The sequence below is a fragment of the Nipponia nippon genome, unplaced genomic scaffold (genome assembly GCF_047370975.1).
Source record: "Nipponia nippon isolate SJK-2023a ecotype South Korea unplaced genomic scaffold, ASM4737097v1 scaffold_9, whole genome shotgun sequence".
In the NCBI taxonomy this organism is placed as follows: domain Eukaryota; kingdom Metazoa; phylum Chordata; class Aves; order Pelecaniformes; family Threskiornithidae; genus Nipponia; species Nipponia nippon.
This window is the reverse complement of record NW_028262413.1, coordinates 29,053,267-29,075,745: the sequence shown is the minus strand read 5'-3', so window position 1 is coordinate 29,075,745 and position 22,479 is coordinate 29,053,267.

The window sequence follows — 22,479 nt, the reverse complement described above, 5'->3', positions numbered from 1 at the left end:
AGTTGTGCAATTCATAATTAATCTGATTAAAATAGAATCAGGTTGCCTTTTGTCAAATTAGCTTCCTGTGCAGCAATAAGCCTTTCTGATTTAATCCTACACATAAACACCGATACTTGGGGACAGTTGCCTGTATCGTAACACTAACAGGATAGGTAAAATGCCAAAGCTTCTGTGTGTGAAAGGCTCATGCTCCATTTTGAAATTTCTTCTTCTCTCTTTAATAGTAATGTAGCTAATCAGGTAGTTCTTGCTTAGATCCCCACAGCCTCTTTTTCTCTCAGGTTTGTAAGCTAAAGGCACTGAGGTAAAAACAAGCAAACCAGCTCATCTGCTGGAACAGTAATAAGTCAGAAAACTGTCATCTTTTACAATGAAGAGCTCTCATAGGAACCCTATTCTTTTCATTTATGAATAGGCAGAAAAGGATGGATTTCGAAAAAAGATGTCAGGTATGACAAAGTGAGAGAATCAAACACAGGTGCTGAAACTGAACTTCATTAATAGTTTTATTAGGGGAATGAGGCTGCATGCAGAAGTTTATGTAGTTTCAGGGCAAAATGAGGTTTATGTGGTTTCCTTCTACACAGAAAAAAAGAGTAAGCTTTTAGTGTTACTAAGAGAACAATAAAGACAACATAAAATAAACAACAAGAAGAAAAGCTAAATCTCCAGGGAGGCAGATAGTGTGCATTTGCTGTCTGCAGATATATGCATTGAGCTGAACAGGTTTTAAAGGTACCATTCAAAGAAAAACAGCTACCACAGCTCTGCAGGTTGTTTGAGGCAATGCATTCCCTTTATACATTGATTTTTCACAACTGCATTTGAAGGGGAGGAAAATTCATGTGGGCAAAACTAACTTTGGAAGGAAAAAAAAAAAAAGAGTGATCCTTCCGAACTGACATAAGTTATATACTCAAAACAATAGGTACTAGTCCAAACCAAGCATGGAAAGCCACACGTGAGATTCAGAGATAGTCTAAAATTTGCATCTGTGGATCAGACCTAAATGGTCAGTGTAAATACAACGTTGTGCAGCATGCATCTCTTGCAATCACAGCTGTGTCTGCAGTGCGGCAAAGATGTCAAATAAGCTGGCAGGTAGCGGTGCTGGTAATGCCAGTAGTTTGGCACAGCCCCTCCAATACGTCTACACTCAGCTACAAGCAGAATCGTAGTTGCTGTGTAGATACTCTGAATCAGCAACTGCAACCTGCACACTGCAAACCCAATTGTCGGTTGAACAGCATTTCTTCCCACTGCTCTATATTTAATTTAGTATCAAATTTATACTGTCTTTAAGGACTAATTTCATTACCAAGACAGACTATTGGAGGAACCTTCTTTCAGAGCAGTCAGAAACAAAGATGCATTAAGAAAAACGCTAACAGAAAAACATGTATTTAACCAGTGCGCCAGTCTTGAAATGGGTCATATTTTGATTTCTGAACCATTTCTGTGTCCAGAAGATGGATGGGTTTTTATTTGGTGTCTTGGATTTTTGTTTACTTGGGCCTTTATAAACCAGAAACAATATGAGTCTACTTTCTTTTTTTTTTTTTTTAATAAACAGAAGAAAGGAAGTGATAGCTCTGTTTGCCTTCTACTTCTTTATGGAGGGCAAAGCAGCTAGATATCTTAGTACGGTACTCGAACTGTATGCTGCTTATTGCAGAACTGATTGTATTATGCCTGGATATGCAAGGCTTGCGAATTTTGTATCTGCAGAGCTTCTGGTAATACTCTAATCTAATGGCATTTTATGGTTTTCTTTTTGTCTTGCTGGCCTTATAAAAATGTATGTTAGCAGTGTAAGATGATTTTAAAAGGGTCTTTACCATACTGCTTATAAAATATCTCCAAAGACTAGTCGGAAAACAGTTTGCCCTTGCAAATGAAGGTTGCTTCTACCAAGATAAAATTTAATTGCTTTTAGAGCTGTCAGAGTGATTTCTCAGTGTCTGATTTATGGTGATGAATTGTACTTTAAGTTGCTCTTTGTCTGTATACCTGTGTTGTTCTTTGTAACAGTCTTCAAACTTTTCTGAAATGGAAGGAGCATTATAGAGAGAAGTGAATTTGTGTGTTTTACTACTTTATTGGGGAAAAAAAATACCTTGGACAAATCTGTTTCCTGTCAAATACTGAGATTTTCCAAGATCACTCAAAAACTTTCTGCTCTCTTGAAAACAGAGCAACAGTGAGGAATCTCAAAGTAAAAAAAAAAAAAAAGGCACAGTAAAAGGAGGTTTCCAGCTGTGACACATGCTAGTAATATCTTGCATGGTTTTGAGCAATTCCTCATGAGGTCCTGAGTCATGTTATAAAACCATGCGCTGGGAAGAATAGTACTCAGGTCTACAGCGTTTATGAGCCATCTAAAAATCTGTGTCCAGTTCTGTACGCGGTTTAATTCAGCCTCAGGGAGTGCTGGAAGATTTTAGCTCAGTAAATGACAGGTCCTAGGAAGCTTTCCTAGCACATTTGGAAAAGAAACCATTGGAGGCCAAAAAGCACTGACTGCCCCAGTTGGGCCAGGAGTGACTGGAATGGTTCCTGTTGGCTCGTCTAGTGGAAATAGTTGTTCTTGGGCAGATTATGCTCTCCCTGTTGCTGGTTTAAATCCAGAAGAACTTCACTCAAATGGAAAGAGAACAGGTGAGATTAAAATGTGGCCTCATGGATTTAGCCTGCAACAACTATCTCTTTTTTTGGCAACATTTTAAAATCCAAAGCATGTGGTAACTGCCTGCAGACTAAAGTCTCACTAGTGAACTTCCCCACAGGTGGTATGTTTGCAGTGGCAGCTCTTGTTCTCATTATGGCCCTTCTGGGTGTTGCCATGTCTGCATCAGTAACACTTTCCTGGATTGTGTTTCTGATCTTGGTTCACACCATGCAAGTCCTGGCTGTAAATCCGATGGAACTGTACTGCATGTCTGTCTTTGTGAGCAAGGTCTGGACACTGCCTGTAGTTTCTTTTAGTTCAGCAAGCCTTGGATAGCAGCTACTAGCAGTTAACTGGCAGCCAGCTGCTCATGGAAGAGGGGCAAGAGTAGCAGAGCAGTTCTGGACATTCAAAAATAAAATTGTCCCAGCAGATACTACTTTTTAAACACTTCAGAATAGCAAGTAGCTGGATACCCATCTCCTGGGAAATGCGGTTTCTGCTGCTCTTGTGTCACTGGGGGAGGACAGGGAAGAGTCTATCACTTCTTTGAGTTCATTCCTTTAATTGTCATTGTTTCCATGTCCAGTGCTTCTAAATGAGAAAGCAGCATCTGCCTCTTCTTCCCACAGCAGCTCAGTTTAGCAGTGTCTTCCTTTAGGGAGCTTTTTATTGCAATAAATAGAATTCTGGTTTGCTATTTTCATTGTAGACATCATGTAAGCAGAAGATGATGGGTTTTGCATATCTGGAGTGAGACTTTAATTTATTTTTAAAAATTTTATTCAGTTACACAAAGAAGAAAATCCTGAATTCAGTTTTTGCCTGCCCTGCTAGGGAAGTGCCTTTCTTAATTCTAGTAATTATTACATATTTTATTGTAGTCTGTCAGTTGCAGCTAATATATTCTTTCCTATTTTACTCCATAAGCTCTATACTGGGTAGAAAAAGGGACAGGAGACTCTCAGTCTAGTCTTGTGCTCGAGTGGAAATTTTTTACCATGTGCGTGTTCTCCCTCCCACCTGATACCTCACTCTTTCTTTATCTGAATTGCAACACTACTGACGATTTCGCTTCTACCAAAGTCAACAAAAATACTACTGTTGGCCTCACTGTGTGCACAGGGTAGGAATGGTCTATGTCATCTCTTTCTTCCACAGTCTCTCTTGTTCCATTGTATCAAAATCTCCCTTTGGCCATAACCGTCAGGCAAAATAGCACAAACAGCTTTTTTGTATGGGTGGCCATGTCAGCTGAATGTGTCCTGATATGCTTCTCCGTGGCCCCAGTGACTCCTACAACTTGCCTTGTCCCTCTTTACCTCCCTTTCTCACTTCAAAATGGGAAGCTTCAAAGCACTTAAACTGGACCTTCTGTGTATTAAGAAAAGCATCAGGTTTTTTTAAGACCCATTAGTCCAAGAGCAGTGAGTCCTGCATGGGGGAGAGGAGTTTTCTGGGAGACCTTCAGTATATTAAATAAGCAGTGGTGATAGTGCCCTCAGGCTGTACCATGTGGAGTGAAGGAAGGTAATGCTATTAGCTGTTGTGTTTTACATGTGAATCCCATGTCAGGCTTCTGCCATTAAATTAGAAGAGAGATTCTTGTTCTTGGCTTCTCTGACTCACTGTGCACACATTCCCAGGCAGGAGCTGAGTGCCATATGGTGCCTGAAGTGAAGGCTTCAGCTTCTCCTTGATTTGGACTAGGCTGCTGGTTTCCGTGATGCTTCCCTCACAAGTTTCCACTCTTGAACATATGGTTGATCTGCTCTGTACTTACTGCTATACTGCAGTGTTTCCATTGACTTCACTGAAGTTGTTCCTGACTGCCGTCGCGTGAGGGGAGTGAGCTCAGTGGCACCAGAAGTAGCACAGTAAGGTCATCAGGTTTGCTCCAGGATTCTGAGAACAGAACAACGTGACCAGAACTCTCCTCCAGACCATAATGATGCTTACCTGCTGCTTTCTGTAACTGCAGTGTCGGCAGGCAGGCAGAGTCATTGCACTTCTTTCTCATATGCAGACTTGGTCCTGATTCTAGGTTTTGCTTCTCTCTGAAATACCCCCTTTTGCCAGAGGCAGCTGCCATAACCTGGGTCTCCTTAACTAGTTGGATAAATGACCTTGTCTTTGTTTTGCTCCTCCCCATATCCTGCTATTTCCTATTCTTTCCTGATTTGTGTTGCTGTCATCTTCTCTACTTCTCTTCTGAATAGTCTGATAGAAGTTATAGAAAATTGTTTTTCATTCTTAAGTTTTTATTTAGCAGTTCCAGCTAGTCTACAATAGAGCACTTGTGTGTCAAAAATAGACAGGCAGGAGCATGAGCAATAAATAGTAATGCTCATTAATGCTACATATTTTCCTACCATGTGAATTCCCTTTCTCCTAATTATTTTTCCTTCTTCAAAGCCAATTAGTTTAATGTGGTAACAGGAATTTACAATGGGACTGCCAAGTCATATGTCTCTAAATCTCCATGGATTCCCAGCATGACACTTTGTTATGCACTGAGAAGTGACAGATGTGTGACACTGAAAACATTATTCAGACCTATTCTGTTTTTCTGTAGCTTTGGGCCAGGATCAGTTTAAAAAAACATGGGTTACCAATAACAGCACATATTTTGGGAGTGTGGGAATGTACTTTCTTGTCCCTTGGTCCTGCAAAGATTCTTCTGTGTGCTGGGGTTCAGATGCAAACAGGTCTAATTGAACTTGCCTGGACTGTTCATAAAGATAAGGATGAGCATGAGAGTGAATCATGCAGGACTGGGACCTTAAACCTGCGTGGAGCACGAGGATATAGCAACTGTAGCGCAGTCTAATCTGGGCAGTGTTCTTGATTACTAGGTGCTTTATAGAAAATCATGAAACATCCCTGATGCTCCTTGTAGCTCCATACTATCAGGAGGCATTTCTGCATTGAAGGATGTTTTTCTAACCTTCTCCTGGCCTGGGTTCTAATAATCAGAATCTGATCTTGAGTATGAGGATTGCAAAAGGAATACCACTCCCTCTGTAGATTGCTAGACCTGTGATACTGATAGATGTTATTGTTTTGGCTGTGCTGCACTGTCAGCACTACCCATGCCATAGAGTTTTGTATGTATTGTGATCAAGACGTGCAGTGCAAGCTGAAACTGTTGGCAGCTGAATGGGACACATTTGTGATTTTTGGCACTTGTACGTGATGATTTGGGACTGGGTTTGAGCACTCCAGCTGACCATCTCAGTAAAATATTCAGCTGTGACATGATTTGCAATTTTAACCTTTCCATTAGATTTTTTTCTTTTTCTCCCCCCCCCCCCCCCCTTGTTGAAATGAAATAGCAACTTTTCAGGAAGCTCAGAACTAGTATCTGAAGCTATCTGGGATGTCTAGAAGATAACACTAGATGTGATGACTTGCAGGATTTGTGATAGGGACTGCACTTGACTAACCTTGACAACCAGGGAGTGCACTTTTTAGTCGTCCGTGTTAACTGGGCAGACATCTATGCACAAAGCTTGGGACTTGCTGGGCTTTGGGCAGGAAATCTCTAAGACTCGAAATGCACCTCTGGCCTGCATGGTGATCCACCGCTGCACACCATGACATAGATGCCTCGTACAAAGGCACCTTGCTTTGTGTGGTACAGAATGAAGTTCTCTCATATGGAAAGCTACAAGTCTCGCCCTGACTTCAGTGGTTGGATTTCCTGCCATAGCTCCATCAGTGGTAGTACACTGCCCTTTTTATGTATCACAGAAGCACAGGTATGTAAATACCTGTTTCCTTCCAAATAAGTTTTAAGGGATTTCTTGACAAGCCCTGATGCAGTAAGTTATTTAAGTCTGTGGTTTGTCTGAAGCATTTGTCTGGATACTCATATGAAGCTGAATTCATCCTTGCATACCTTATTGGGTTATGTCTTAAGCATATATATTATATTAATATAGAAATTCCTTCCAGAATTAGTTTGGAAGAATCACAGTTCTGGAATAATCGTTCAAGCTTCAGTTGTGTTTTCCATTTATATACCTGCTGCAGATGTTTTATCTGAAAATGCACAAAGCATTTTCTTAGCAATGTTCATGATGCTGTCCTTTCAGACCTTTACTGATGTTCTTTATTGATGGTGCTGCATCTGGGCATAAGTTGTTTTTTATGGTTGGATGAAAGATGGTTATCTGGGCATTTGTTGTTTCGAACAAATCTTCTCTCTCTCTGTAATCAGTGGAGTGAATGTAGCTTTTACAGTCACTGCTTTGTGTTCACCACCTCTGCCCCTTTATAGCACTTCAAGTAACAGCTGGCCCAGTTCTGCTATATTTGAGGCCAGCGGACGGTCCTGTTGCATTAATTGGAAGCTGGACTGAGACCAAAAAGAGGGATAAGAATTAGTTTTGTTTTGAGCTCTGTGCACCTAACCCTGCCCTCAGCAGTGGCAGTATCCAGGCCTTGGCATGGGTTTATTTTTTTAAAAAGATGCAATCCACAATATATTAACAACAGATATAGAGTGTGCTTTGTCATATAATCATTTTAGAGGATACTAGCACTGCAGAGGAGAGTAGATTATTTCAAGGATTAGACAGACGATGAAGGTTAAGCGAATGGAAAAACTAGGATGAATATTGGGGGAAAAAAGTAATCTTGCTATTGCAGTCCAGTGGAACAGAGAGGAAATGAGAGGACTATTGATTGGGTTATTTCAAAAGGGGTAAGAAAAATATTTTATCAAGAACAATCTTTCCTTGGTTATATCACCCAAATGTTGTTATTTGCCTTTTCAGATTGATGTAATTTGTAAATATAGCATTTGTTCCACCTGTGTGAGGACCTGGTGCAAATGTCCACCCACTTTTGGAAAAGTACTGAAGTTTTGATATATGCTTAGAACAAAACATCTGTTTAGAAGGTGTGTTGAATTGCGGTCTAAACCTTCAGGCGATCCCTGGGGGATTGTAAATGTTGTATTGGAGAGCATCCTTTCATACCAGTGCTTTGCATTGCCAACTACAAGCTCTGCTTGTTAGTGCCTTGCAGTATTTCTATGATGCACTCCCATCTGTCTGGATTGGAATGTCGTGACACAGGTAGTTCATATCCAGCCATATGTTCACCTCACACAAATGATATCTGCTTTGTTCAGGTGTTATCTATAATCTACTACATCATAGACACTTAAATGGTAACACTTGTGAAGGCCAAAAACAATGAACTGCAAAAGTACTTGGCCCATTTGTTGGTAGGCTTTATTGTCCATAGTACAGTATTAATTTAAATTACAATCTTTAATTCCTTATGTTATCTTGAAAAGCTGTAGAAGTTGTGTTAAAATTGTCCCATTTTCCTTGTGACTTCATCTTCAGTGGAAGCTGCCACATGTACTCTCGTTATTATTTCATGCTGAAAGATGGTCAGTGGTCTCTGCTGCATTGCACTGAAGTCATTTTTCCATTGTAATCGTATATAATAATGGGATCCTAATGACTTTACTAATAGACATCCAGGATGCAAACTGACCGTTTCTCAACTTTATAATCTTTTTCTCAGAAGGAGCAACATAATGGAATCATCAAGAGTGTTTCAAAAAGTTCCTTCCCAGTTGTTTTTCTCTGGTAATGTAGTCTCTGTGTGCTTGTACTTACAGCATGAGATCACTGAGATACTAAATCTAGTTTCCTAGTACTGTCACTTTAAAAAAGCTGTGTATTTGATAGGTGGTATAATTTGTGGAACAGTGGTCTAATCCTAAATGGAAATCCAAATGGAATTATGGGCACTCATGAACTTTCAAGATTGTACATTTAATGATGATGGAGTTTCATTTTATCTTCTATACTTTGTGGTTGAAGCTGCAGGGTTGCAAGCAAGCATTAAAATTCGATGAAAGAGATTTTCCCATGGGGAAGATATGTATCTGATACTGATCAATCATCCAGAATTGACCCTAGCTGTTTTTTTTTTAGGGCAAATACAAGGGTGATGGGTTGGAGGTAAGTATAGACAGAAGAACCTTTAGAAAAACAACAATTATTAGACACCACTAGGAGTGACTAGGGCAAGTGTGGTGGCATACAGGTTTTAGAATACCAATGCTGGATATGCCTATCATAAGTGTAGCTAAAGATGATGTTTTTCCAGCATGTATAGGGGCCAGCTACTCCTATATACTGTGAGGTAGATTAAGTCTGTTGTCCAGTTTATGCTTTCTCTGATTCATCATTTCTGTAAGGAGCTCTCACTCACAAAGATTAAGTAATTCTTAAAATTTCAACAGAAATTCCCTATAGCCATTTCTGTGTGAAAGCTGTGCGTTCCTTCTCCTTGGAAGTCCAGTGCTTATTGTTGTAAAGTTTGTATATTTTCTCTCTTCCACTTATACCTATTCAGCTTTGGCTCCTGGTAGCTGAGAATAGCAACTGCCAATGCTCTCTGGTCTTTGGAAGGCTATTCAGGTGGAAAAGAAATTGTGCTTTCTTTAGTGCCAGTGTCATTTGACTTTCCCACAGTTACAACTATTTCCAGAGGAATTGTTTCTTCTGCTTTGCCCTGTGCCAAGGACTAAAGAGGTGATGTTTTTTTCTTGGCTCAAATCTTTGTTTTTATTGTGTGCTTAAAACCCATAAGAGTTGCTAGTACTCCCTTCTGACTCCAGTAATATTGGCCCAAGGCCTGAGGCATGCTGAAGTCTGGCTAGTAAATATCCTAAAGTTTGCTCATTAAATGCAGATATCTCAAGCTGTCATCTCTTCAAGTCATAGAATTACAAATTCCATTTTCTTGGCAGAAGATCATGGACCATTCTTTATGCTTCATTTATCTATTTTCTATACTGTTGCACAGAGGTTTGCCTTTGCATTTTCACCACCTTAGCAAGATTCCCCTGATCCCGAATGCAGCTGTGTTCTGAGTCACATGGCCAAACTCCAGATTCTTAGACAGCTTTTACTTGGACTCCAATTTGGGACCTGGTACGAAGATATAGGTACTACAAAGGACTGAGCAAGGGCTTCTGTGTTTGAACATCAGAATTATTATATTAACATCACTCCTGGCCACTTTTGTGAGTGGTCCAATGAACTTTTGATATTGCTGTGGCTATATGCTTCCCTCTTCCCCCAGCTTTCCTGCCTTGCAGTCTGCGTTCCTGTGGTCCTTATGTCTGTCTTTCCTCTCCGTCTTAGTACTCTGCCAGTGTCATTACAGCACTAAGTGAAAGCACCTTTAACTTAGCATAAAAGCATGACAACTCCAAACGTCCACCCTTCCATTCTTATTTACGTTGCCAAGAAGGTGTATGGCTGAGTAGGCACCTAGGTACACAAGCTAAACTGGGCAGTTCATTGAGGTTAATTCTCCCTTGTTGCTGGGCAGAAGCCACACATCGCTGTTATGAGCAGGACTGTTTCTCACTCATCTTCCTCAGGGGCTTTTTAGCATATGGATCTTGGAGATTGTAGGAGGTTTGTGTGCTAATACAATGTTGTACCCACTTATAGTTGGTATATAATTCTTTGCTCAGCATTTCTTTTGTGATGTTCTTCCTCCTTCTGTGTCTCCTGCTAGTTGAATGAAGATTTTCTGGGTCAGAGGGTTGGTAAGAGAATGGATGTATTCATTTTTGTGTTCTTCAAGGCAGCACCTCCAAGAGAAATAAGAAACTTTATGTTCTTTGAGTGGGCCTGTGGTATGGCTGTTGCCCTGTTGCTTTTTTGTATCAAGGCCAACACCAGGAGAGAAGCTGGGGGACACAGTTAGCCTCTGCCCTTGTGCCTAAATATCTGTAATGTCAGGATGCTTCTGCCTCAGTCCCTCGAAGCAGGCTGTCTCCAGGACCTGCCTTGGGCCTGGGATCTTCTCGAGGCCCTCTCTGGATGCAGCTGCAAAACTGTGGCTGCAGGTGGAAAGAAATGGTAGTAACACAGTCTGAGCGTGGCTAGGCCTTTCAACCAGTCTTTGCTTCTAGAGTTACAAGAAAAACTTGACCCTAGGATCATTAACTGAACAAATCATAATAAAAGGAGAGCTGGCTGTGAATGTTTTGATGAAAATTTTCTCATTGGAAAATACTGACTATGTCTGCATCTTACTGGAAACGTGTCAGTTTGGTCAAAATCTGTCAGGAAATTTCTCATGCACAAGATGGAAATTATTGTAAAAGCAAACAATAATTAAGACATTAATTTTCAGACATGAGAAGTTTGGATTCAAGACCTTAGTGTTTTTAGAGCAGATATTAAATCTTTCTCTCCCAGATTCCAAGTCTGAGCCACTAGTTTTGAAATAAAAATGATGATCTGAATAAGTGTAATAGATAAGCTGTCTTGCTGTGTAAGTGGTGTAGTTCATAACCTGGTTGCACATTTCAGAAGTGACTAAAGGGAAGTGATCTATCAGTAGCCGTTTGCACAACACTTCAGAATCCATCTGAATCAAAGGATTCAGAATCAAAGGTCCAAGTTTCCCAGGTCTCACCTTGCCTTTTCTGCTGGTCTTTGCCAGCAGAATCAGAATCGGTAGAATGCATTGGGAAAGCATATCTTTACCTCCATGTGGTGTCAATTACATGTACAATATATATAACATTTATTTTAAAAATGCTTATTATTTAAATTTCTGAGTGGAAGAGTTAAGAAAGAGGGAGAATTGGGAAAATGTATGTACCTGGTGATTGGAACAAGATTTTTTTCCTTTTCTTTAGAGAGGAGTAAAGAAAAATAATTTGTTTCTCTTGGCTATTGTGAGATTCTCTTCCAAGTACGGCAAAGAAACATTCTCCTCAATACTTTAGGTAGGCAAAGGCTTGAATAGTACTTGTAGCTAATCTTTCTGAGGTGCATTTTATAGAAGAAGAAAAAAAAAAAAAAGAAAGAAAAACATTCACCTGTGCACTAGGCATAAGTAAGTTCGCCTGGCTGCATTCTGTTCTTGTTTTAAGCTTGGCTTATCAAGGAACAAAAATAACAAGTTCAGCCAAGAACTCATGAGAGACTGTTTTACTCACCTGTGACCTCTATTTCCACTTGTAAAGATGCAACAATTGTGATTACCACCGCTGCTAAATTGCAGCAACACTGGCAATGCATGGGGTCTATAAAATATTTGTGCTTGTGGCTATGACCTTTCAATAAAGGGCTGAACCTGAAAACCATTATCATCGCAATTCATACTGTATTAACCTCCCAATAAACTAGAGAGATACTGTTTTGTCAGCCTGAGTTTATGCCTGCAGCACTAGATACTGAACCATTTAACTGCTTGCAAATGTCAGCAGTTCTAGCTTATCTATTACAATGCTTCACTGAATTTCAAACTACTGTCATGAAGTATGAAAATACTAATTTCTTTCCTATTGAAGTAGGCCATCTGTGCATTGTTCAATGCAATACTACCTTCCCACTCTTTAGAACACTTAAATAGTGTCGTAGATGAGTCATAAAAGTGAGTTGGTCCACGCACTGATTATATAAGGTGTATTAATATTCATGGTTTTCTTAACATTCCTGCAGCCTAAAAAATGGAAATGCGTGAATTTCAGGTCAGCTATCAGTCAAGCAAATACTCTCATGCTGATGCAATGATAAACTCATGTAAGATATCATAACATGTGGAATGCAATTTAAAAAAGTCTGCTGAATTCACTTCTTGCACAGTGCTAGAGAAGCTGAGTGACAGTATACGTGCATCACTTAGAGACTGTGGATACGGATATGTTTACACTGCAAACTCCTCTGCAGCCCGTTACACAGGTCTGCAGGAGAGCACAGAGATGCCTGAGCAAGACATGGAAAGAGAGGGATCTCCCCTCAGGGGAACATCAAACCAGACGTAGATGTTGAAGGGTAGGTGACAAAGTGAGCAGCCAGCAGGAACAGCACTGAATGAGGCAGCTTTTGGTGAGCAGCTTCTAAGGAAGCCAAAGGGGCAACAAAAACCACTGAGAAGCAAAGCTTCAGCTCAGGTACAGTCAAAGCTTCATGGTCCAGATCAGTTCTCTCCCAGCTTTGGGGACAGTGTGTCCTGGATGCCAAAATAGACCTATCCCACAGGCCTATCCTGAGGCTGGCTTTTGGTACACTCCAGTAGGTTGTGGCAGGACTGTAGTCTGGCAGCACAGAGCTCCTTAGGTAGTTTGCAGCTTATATAGGGTTCCGTACTGCTGTGGGCACCAAAGCTAGCTCATGGGAAGCTAGCTGAGAAAACTGCACTGCATCATGGTCTGCAGGATGAATGTACCCCATGAAACCAATGCTGACCCAGCAGCAAGGGAGGTCACTGTGCCTAGTTCAGAAACTTCTGTATGTTTCTCTATCTGTAAAAATTAACAGTGTGCTGATTCAGGGCAGTCCTGTGAGAGCAGGCAGGTGCATGTAAAGAGCTGTGAACAAGCATAATGATGATAATGGGTATTGTCACTCTGCTGTTGCCCTGAAGAAATGATGTGGAATGAAAGTGCAGTGTGAATTTTCCTGGAGGTAACATCAAGCTCATTCACCAAACTGCAGATGCAGCTCAGTTTGAGCCTTATGTGGCAGGGTGCTTTCTTTTGCTTTCAAATCTTGCATTATTCACAGGTATTCAGTGCAATGAGAGTCATTCCTCTCTTTCAATTACTTTAGTATTTTGCTCTTGTTCATTCTGTTTAATGTCTCCCCCCTATTGTTGTGCAAAAGATATATGCATATGTGTTTTCTACATAATAGAAGAACATAGGTCATAATCGATATTTTTGCATGTGGACCAAGATGGTATAATTTTGGATCCAAGTAAGTAAAGCTTTTTGTGTCCATGATAAAAAGAAAAAGACGGTTATCCTTAAGTTAGTGGATTGAGAACCAGGAAACTGGAACTGGTCCCTGACTTTGCCACTGTCACTGTGTGTGGCCATAGGAAGTCCTGTCAATTTTTATACCTCAGCATCATATCCATGTTACAGATGGAGAACTATCTCCTTCATCTCTGTCCTGTATGTAAACTTGAATCTCAGTGTTCAGATTTAGATAGAGGTGACAGTCTAACTTAGAAGTTCCAGGGGCTTCTTAAACTGAATTGTATTCCTGTGTTTTCTTCATGCTAGGATATTCACAAACAGTTAATGTGTATAAATAATGAGTCCAGCTAACAGCATCGAAGAGTATATGGTATGTTGGCTCTTACTGCTAAGAGTAGAGGTGGTTTATTGAGGGGAAGGAAAGGGGGTAGAAGTGAGGTTTTATTGCCTCCTCCTGACTGAAGAGTCAGAATCCAGACCAGGCTGGTCTGATCCGTAGTAGGAATTTGTCTCTTATACATGGAGCATTGAGGTGCAACATGCCCCTTTCTTCTACAGCTGAAACATGATTTAGGTGCTCCTAGAAAGTACCTGCATATGCAAAGTACTTCTCACTAGTTACTGTCATCTCAAGCAAACAGTCTGACAGCTGACTTAAATGAGTCTATTCTATTTTACACTCCTTGACTAGCATCTCATGAATGCTGTCTCAAAGATGCCATCTGCGTACTCTGGATATTTATAACTTAAAGTTGGGTAAAATCATGAGAGATTTGATCTTGCCCAAGCTGGACTCCATTGGCTAGGTAGGTGTCATCCTCAGTTCACCCAGAGGAAAACAGAGCCACACAGTTTTATATACTACAATTGCACATAGACTTTGTGTTCCTTTTGCCTGAGGACAATTCAGTTTTAATCACTTACTGCGTAAGCTCAAAATAAAAATAAAAATAACAGTTCTAAATACCAGGGCTTCTATCACAAAGTCGCTGAGCGAAGAGCTGTCATGTTACATTAAGAGCACGGTTACTGCAACTGATTACTTCATGTAGTATATTTGCCAGTCTGTCTCCTGTGTAATCACAAGGAATGCATTGACTTAAGAATAGCTGTGCGTAAATAAGTTATGAAAAAGTCTGGGAGACAACTGAAAGTTCCTGCCATGATTGGTAGTGTGGAGAAATATGCTAGAGCTATCAGAAAAATATTATCTTTTCATAAGGTATTCCAAAAGATATAGACCAGAATCCCAAGAATTCTTTAAAATATTTGGATAGAAAATTGGCACAAGTAGTAACACTTGCTAGTGCTTAAGCCAGAGTTAATAGACTTAGTCCAGGCAAACACCAATCCATGGCATTGCCTGAAGTGCATTGCTGTTTTGTTGTAGAAATGAGTTAAGGAAATAAATAGCTGTCGAGGCTTGCCGTGGTCATGAAATACTGAGTATTCCACAGGAGTATTCCATGTTGGTCTTTCTTGAGACAACTCTTCAGAAGTCATAATCTACAAAATATGTATTCCCTGGTTCTCATACAGACTAAAGCACTTTGGCTTTCTATTTATGCAGTCGTATTTCTGTCAAAAATGGAGAAGGGAAACACTCTGAAATCTCGAATGTTTTGCTTTAAACAACTGTGGTTTGCAATGAAAACTCAAAACATTTCACAGGAAACCTGGTTTGTGTTTGGAAAATATTTAATAGAAATTTCTCTCCAGCTGTCTTTAATTTTGGATATTTCTAAATCCTTTCCACCTTGCACAGCTCGCTAAACTGTCACTGCAAATGTTCAGTCTACACCCTCCCTCCAGAAATGGTGAATGGGGATGCAAGAGGGGTTTTAGCTATTTTTCTGAGGGAGGATCGTGGTGCAGTAGCACTGTTGCATTAGCAGTTACTCTTGGATCAATACAGAGGATCAGAAAAGAGCTCTAGGTCTATTTCTAAGAGTGTGTTTTGTACTTGTTCCAGATTAGCTGTGACACAAAACTTGCCATTTAATGACCTTGTGGTTGCCTATCTGTTAGGCTATAACCGTCATCTACCTCATAGCAATGATACATGTTACAGAGCTCTTCATCCAGAGATGTCTGGACATCTCTTAGAGAAGCCTACTTGTTGTCACTCCTCTTCTGTTGCAGTAAAGCAGAGTTGCAGAGATGCTATACTTTGCCCTGTATCTTGTGGTAGGTCAGTGGCAGATGAGGCAACAAGAATCAGTATCTTCTCTGGTCTAGCAGCATGTGGGAGGTTCAAAACAGGGAAAAGAATATGAGGGTTGTTGCCACATGTAGATAAGCTGTGGAATTACTGCCGTAGGATTGCAGATGCCAAAGATTTCCATGAACAGATTTGTGGAAGAGACATTCATACTATCTAGGCACCACTAAATACCTTGAAACCAGGAAGTCTCTGAGCTGCAATCTGTAGAAAGGTATTTGGGGCTAGTACTTTCCCTCTTGCTTTTTTCCCTGTGCATCTAGCTTGGTCACTGTGAGAGGAAGGATACTAGGGCCAGAGGGATAGTTAGTCCAACTCTGTATGGCTGGACCTCGCATGTTCTCAGCTAGAAGGTGAGAAATGAATTAGTTTGTAAATGTAACTATCTGATCTCTAAGGACTGCCCCTCGTAAAAAGGGCTGAGATGCATCATCAGGTCAGTGTCACACAACATAATCTCCTGTTGCTTGGGCAGTACCCGCTCTCTGGGCAAACATCAGGCTGCAGTTTTGAGTGCTGGCAGTCTGGCACCTTTTGTGAACACTAAATTAATTTTTAAAGTGAAAAAGAGCTGAACCATTGCCAAGAAGTTATAAGGCTGGGGAAGGTACACAAAACTTGGGAGGAGGCTGCACAAAAAGAGTGCTATGTGAGAGATTCTTCCAGACAAGATCCGTGCTCTGAGCTGTATGGTAACTGCACTGAACTGGAACATGTTAAATGATTGATAGGAGATGTAGGCTGTCTCCAAGCAGCACAGAGACCCCAGAGACTGGTAAATAATGAATAGAATTCTTCTGCTGTTAGTGGTATGACTCATTGCTTGCTGCCTGTTTTAACCACCTGCTGTAGGGACCAGAGGAGGACTGGGCAGTCTCTTAGACCTGGATTGCAAGAAAAAACAAGCTAGGTTTTGAGCTCTGACTGCTGCCTGGTCATTCCTTATCCACCTAGATATAAAAGATACCAACAGAAATTACTGGTAGAGGTAGCCTGGGCAAGGAGGACAAATTCTGTCCTTCTGTGTTGTTTGGCAATGGAGGATCTGGATCCACCAGTTATTTGTCTTCCTTGGCTCTCCTAGAAACCAGGGAAGCAGGAAGGTGACATGAAGTTCTCCAGACCTGTTTCTCAGAGCTGCTGCCAGCAGGCACCAAGGGCTTCCCTGTGTGCAAAAGCCCAGGAAAGTGCTGGGACAGAGCCCTTCTGCCCAGGGAAAGTCCCTTGAATTATTGACCCAGATACCCAGCTGTTACGTGTGGATCGGTAGCAGCACTGGCAAAAACCTGATGCTTTGTCCCTTTATTCTGTCCATTTGACCAGGCCCAAAATAGTCACAAGTCCTCTGTTTCCTTCCCCAGCGCTGACATTTAGAAAACTAGGAGCCATTTCCAGCTGACATTTCCACTGGTAATGAATGTCACTCTCTAAGTCCGTGCCAGTTCCACTGTCCAGTGTTAGGGGCAGCTCAAAGCTTCTTAGCAGCATGTGTGAAACCAAATTTTGTTGTAGCAACAGAATGGTGTTGCAGGATGCCAAGACGAAGGAACAGGTTGCAGTGGTCGCTCTCATGCACCAGTGTCCTTTGCTTGCCTGTTTGTGGGTGTCTGCTCACAAATGAGCATGGTGAACAAATGCGGGTCCTCAGCTCCTTGGAGAGCAGCTTGAATGAGATTTTGATGCAAGTATCAACGATCGAGTCACAGAGCAATATTGCAGAAGGTGAGTGGGATTGGTCAACCCTTTCCCAGATCTGTCTGGAGCAGAGAAGAGGATAGTGAGAAAGATGAAACCTGTTTCTCTGTTTGGATGCCATTTTCTCCCACAGGGAGAGCACTGTAGACTGGGCAATATATATTTACCTTGCAAGTTATTCAGCCAGAAATTGTGGAAAATAGCTTAGCAGACTATACTTCAGCTTATTAGAAGTATAAGAAAGCTAAGGCAGTATTTTGCAAGCAATTTTGCCTATACTTGGACTTCTAAATACAGATTTAAGCACATTGACATGATTGCCATAGCTATGTTTTCACCTGTGATGAATTTGATCCACAGCTAATCACATATGCCTGAAAGCAGGATTTGATCTATCAGCTGAAATTCTTGAAAAGAGATGGTAATAAATGCCTGGTAATATCCTGGGAGAACATAACTGTGCTGCTTTGCATTTTCTTGTAGTAGAGAAGTTTTCTTTAAAACAAAGGGATCAACTTTAGTGTTGTTGCAAACTTTCCTCTCCATTTTGAGAGTGCTTATTCACACATACAACCAGAAGTTGTTCTGGATTAACTTTGACCTTGGATATATAAGATTTGTTAGTAATGTGAGACAGAAGGAAAGAACAATAAGTTAGTCTAATATTTGTAATGTCATAGCACTGAGAGACCAGACTTGGAACAGTCAAAGAACTGCATGACTTTATTTCTTCTGTAGGTGCTTTGGCATTTTTCTAGCTCATTGAAGTTGCTGTGTAAATAAGTATTTTTCAGAGTTTATTCTCCAGTAAACAGTAGAACCACAGAGTGCCAGATTTGGGAGATAGCCTGTTCTTTTACTGTGTAATAGAAAAGCAGCATTTAGGAGTATGTGGCTGTTCAGCAAGCAGTGTACAGCACTGTGTAGTGAGGTTAGGCTTAGTTATATTAATGACTTCCGAGTCATTGACATACATTGATTAACATTCATATTACATATCTCCTTTTTGGGATAATACCATAGCTAAGACTGTAGAAGGGAATGGTGGACCAGGGCAGGAGAAAAGAGAACAGAGAAATAGAGAAGGAAGAAGAACCAAGGACTGAATAAACACAAGCGAGAAAAAAAAATGTTCAGGGAAAATAAAGCCAGATACCACACTCCTTGTTCCAGGGGCGTTGCTTGAACATGTCTTAGGGCTGCACTTAATGAACCCATGGTGGAAGGGTCTCTGAAGTCTTGGCAGATATTTTGTTCTTTTCTAGTACAGAAAGCTTTCAAAGTGGAAGAAAATTCTTAAAAATCCAAACCCAGTAACTGGCACGTACAGCTGTAGCAGCTGTATCTTAATTGCTGAGATGCACTAAATCCTCCTTTCGATAATCAGACTACTCTAAACTTTTAAAGTACCTCATCACCTTCCACTGGCTCCATTCACTGATGGAGAATCTGGCAGCTGATGAGTGAAAGGTCACAGTTTCATAGTTTTTGAACTGAGATGTTCAGTTCAAAAATTCATTAAACCTACTGTGCCTGGGCCTTTCCTGGCCTGCCTAAGGCTTTCTGCTCTACTGCCTCCTCCATCTCAGGGCCAGCCTTATATTCAGATCTAACTTTCTTTTCTGGTGACTAGTCCCTGCCTGCCCAGGGCTGTTACTAATCAGCTACTTGCGTGAGATTTAGGACATATTTATATCTATCTGTTTTGCCATCAGACTCTTGTTCATATTTCCCAGTATTGGCCTCTGCAGCCTATGAGAGGGGTTTTTTTAGTGGTTTTTTTTTTAAGTGCTGTTCTCTCTTGCCCTATTTTCCTTTTTTATCCAGAAGCTGTTGATTGTCTGCTTCCTAGTAGTAATGCCACCACTTCGCACTAACATCCTGCCTCTGTTTTCACATCCCAGACTGCTCCATATTTCTAACCACCCCTCATCACAACAAGTGTTTTTCTCTGACATGTGTCCACTTAACCAAAGGCATTGATAAGTTATCTCCCTGTTTAATCCTCATTTCTTCTGCAAGAAATTTTCTTTCCTTCCTTTTTAAGAAGTTGAAAACAAAAATCCTTTGAGGTCATGGGGCACTGGATCATTCCCTAGATCAGCCTCCAGTATTTATTGGTTAGATCATTTTAGTGACTACACTGTCTGTCCTTTATCCACAACAGTGCATGTCACATGTTAGTTGTTTACCTCTTCACAAGTGAATTTGATGACTGTAATGTGCTCTCTCATTTGCTTTTAGACATTCAGATAAGCAGTCTTACTTGTCATGAATTCTGCCCTTGACATGTCCTTCTGACAGTACTTCTTGGGCCTCACCAGCCTAATGCTGTAGACAGTTTTGCAGAATAGCTCAGCTCTGCTTTCATGTTTTCTGTTGTACTGCAGTTGTGTCTAGAAACCACACCTGTGATCTTGAATGTATTTATTGTAAGAAGAAGCCCTTGTTCTGCAGAGCTGGTAATCTAAATAAATAAGACAGATGACAGATGAAAATGAAACGGAGGCACCAGCAGGCTGTGTGACTTGCTTGACCTCATGTGGCTCGTGCAAGGTCCCACATGCAGGGCCTGTGACAAAGCTGGGAAAATGATCCAGCTGTCTGGGTCCCCGTCTCTTTGGCACATCTTCTAGACCAGACAGTCTCCCAAAGTATCAGGTAGTCAGACCTTAGAAATAGTCTAACAGTGCAGTGTGGCTGTAAATTGAAACAATGCAAACATTTGTCAGCCCATGAAAAAGTATCAGGAATAAGTGTATAATCTGTAGAGCCTTTGTGTCTTAAATGGGATTACTAGGGGTTTATACTAGCTTCTTTCAAGGGCAGCAGTGATTGAGAAATTGTGGAAATACCAGCAGTGATGCATCTACTTCTGTAAAGTACAAGATCATTCCCAGAGGGAGTGGTTTCTGGGAAGGCAGCATTAAAGTTCCAGAAAGATGCCTGCGGCAATGAAAGAGCCTGTCTGGGGATCAGCCACACTCTTCCTGTTAATTGATAGGGTCTCAGCAAGAATGTTCTCTGACCAAAGTACAAAACACTCGGATCATCATTCTCTTTAGGTTCCCAACTCTGTACCCAGCTAGGCAGGGCAAAAGCAGGGGTGAACAAGCACAGCTGGGAAAGGAAAAATCCACAAAAAGATGGAACGGCTTATTTTAGAAAGGGGAACCTGAGGAGGTTTCTATTTCTATCAGCTTTCCCTTTGCCCAGTTTACACACAAGGCTCACAGTCTTGGTTTTATGAGAGTTTGCATAATACCAAATGCATACTTCAGATATTGTGTTATTTGTATTCACCTAGGTTCCTACCCCTAGAGAGATGCTTTGAGATCATCTGCTGAAAAGATTAATTTACAAAATAACTTTTTCACAATATTGACTAAGATATAGCTAGCACCTGGTAAGGAATTGTGAGCTAAACTGCTAGGGTGTTTTTTTCTTTGTTGTTAGCATGATTGATAGGGGAAAGGGTACTATGTTAAGGAGACCAAAGAAAGTTGGCCAGAAAGGAGTACAATATTGCCTTGGAGACTGTTTTTCTAGATATTCAACAGTGTTTTGTTAGTGCACTAAGACACAATACCTATCTTAAATCTAGTTAAAAGGCATTTTGTTACCATCCCATTGATTTTGTATGTTATAAACCAGATCTAAAATCAAACTAAGCATTTGCAAATAAGTACTTATCAAAGGCTGTGATATAGGCAGTTGGCATAAGACAGCTCTGGATTTAAGGTACTGTTACCTTGATACTGCAGGAAGAGGGAATGCACCCAGTGCAAACTGCAAGGATGCACCCTTGTGGCAAAGAGGTGCTATACAGGGAATAGGTGGAGTTGAAATCACCGGTTTGTAAGGAAATTGAATGCTTTCACACTCAAATAAGCTGAAGAGATTATCAGCTATACTAGAGAATTTTCACCGCGGCATCAATATATTGTATTAGTTTTCAGATCGCTGGAACTGGTTGTTTGCTCTGCTGGAAGGGTGCATTTGTGCTTCTGTTTTTCTGAACTTCTGAGGGGCAGGTGCTATTCAGCACGCCTCGGTGTTTGCTCCCCTTGTCAAGTATTCATAGCTGTCTCCCAGCCAGCTGTTTCTCTATACGACTTGCAGGAGGGGAGCTGTCAAAGGGCAAAAATAGGTGAAGGCATAGCCAGCTGTCTCCCTGAGGCATGCTGCATGCTTTAGTGAGCCTTGCAAACTGTGAAACTGTCCCTGCTGCCTTTTCTATGCAGACAATAGAAAAAACCCACAGCTGAGGCTATGCGGGATTGTCTCCCACCCCTGCCTTACAATACTTTCAAGGTTTATTGGGCAGAGTGCCAGGAGGGGATGGCATGGGAAATGGCTGGTGGCCAACACAGCTATGAAGTATTAATGTTAACCACTGAGCAGCAAAATCAGAGCCAGAGGCGGAAAAAACCTCATGACTGAGAACTGGTCAAGAAGAACCACAGGCTGGTTGTGGTGAGCCACTGAGAGACTCTGAGCCTGTGCTTTAAAGGTGCTTAGGTGCCTGCTGATATGGATGGAGTTTTGAACCTCCCCAGAGAACCTACCTGGAGGCTGTTTTCAGTCTTTCGTCTTGGTCTCTGTTCCTCTGTAGCTCACAGCTGATCAAGTGCTTTTTTCTCCCACTGATTACCTACCTTGTGTGTTCAGAGAGGTTCTTTTTTAACTGTTAGCTAGTGTGTGATTGAAAAGTCTTTAGCATGAGTCTCCTGTCTTGTCTTTGCCGTTTAGGGGCCCCGTGCTACAAATACACGTCTGTCGCAAAGTTTCCTTGCGTAGGAAGACAGGGATATTTGCAGGCTGTTTATTTAAGGTAGTACTGCCAAAAAACATTAGGAATGGTATGTAGTTAGGTCATTGGCAGGGTGTTTTCCAAACATTTCTTACCACATTCTGCAAAACTGGCAATAGTCAATTGACAGCTAAATCAGTAATGTAAAAGGTTAATATCAAACAAATGTGAAGAGCATTGTAGCAGTCTGCCAAGCAGTTGGCTTGATTATGAGTGTGACAGATGGATCCCAGGTACCAAAGCCAACATCTGATGTACAGAGGAAAACATAGTCTGTAACACAGCCTTACTTGTCATATAATCTCCTTCTGAAG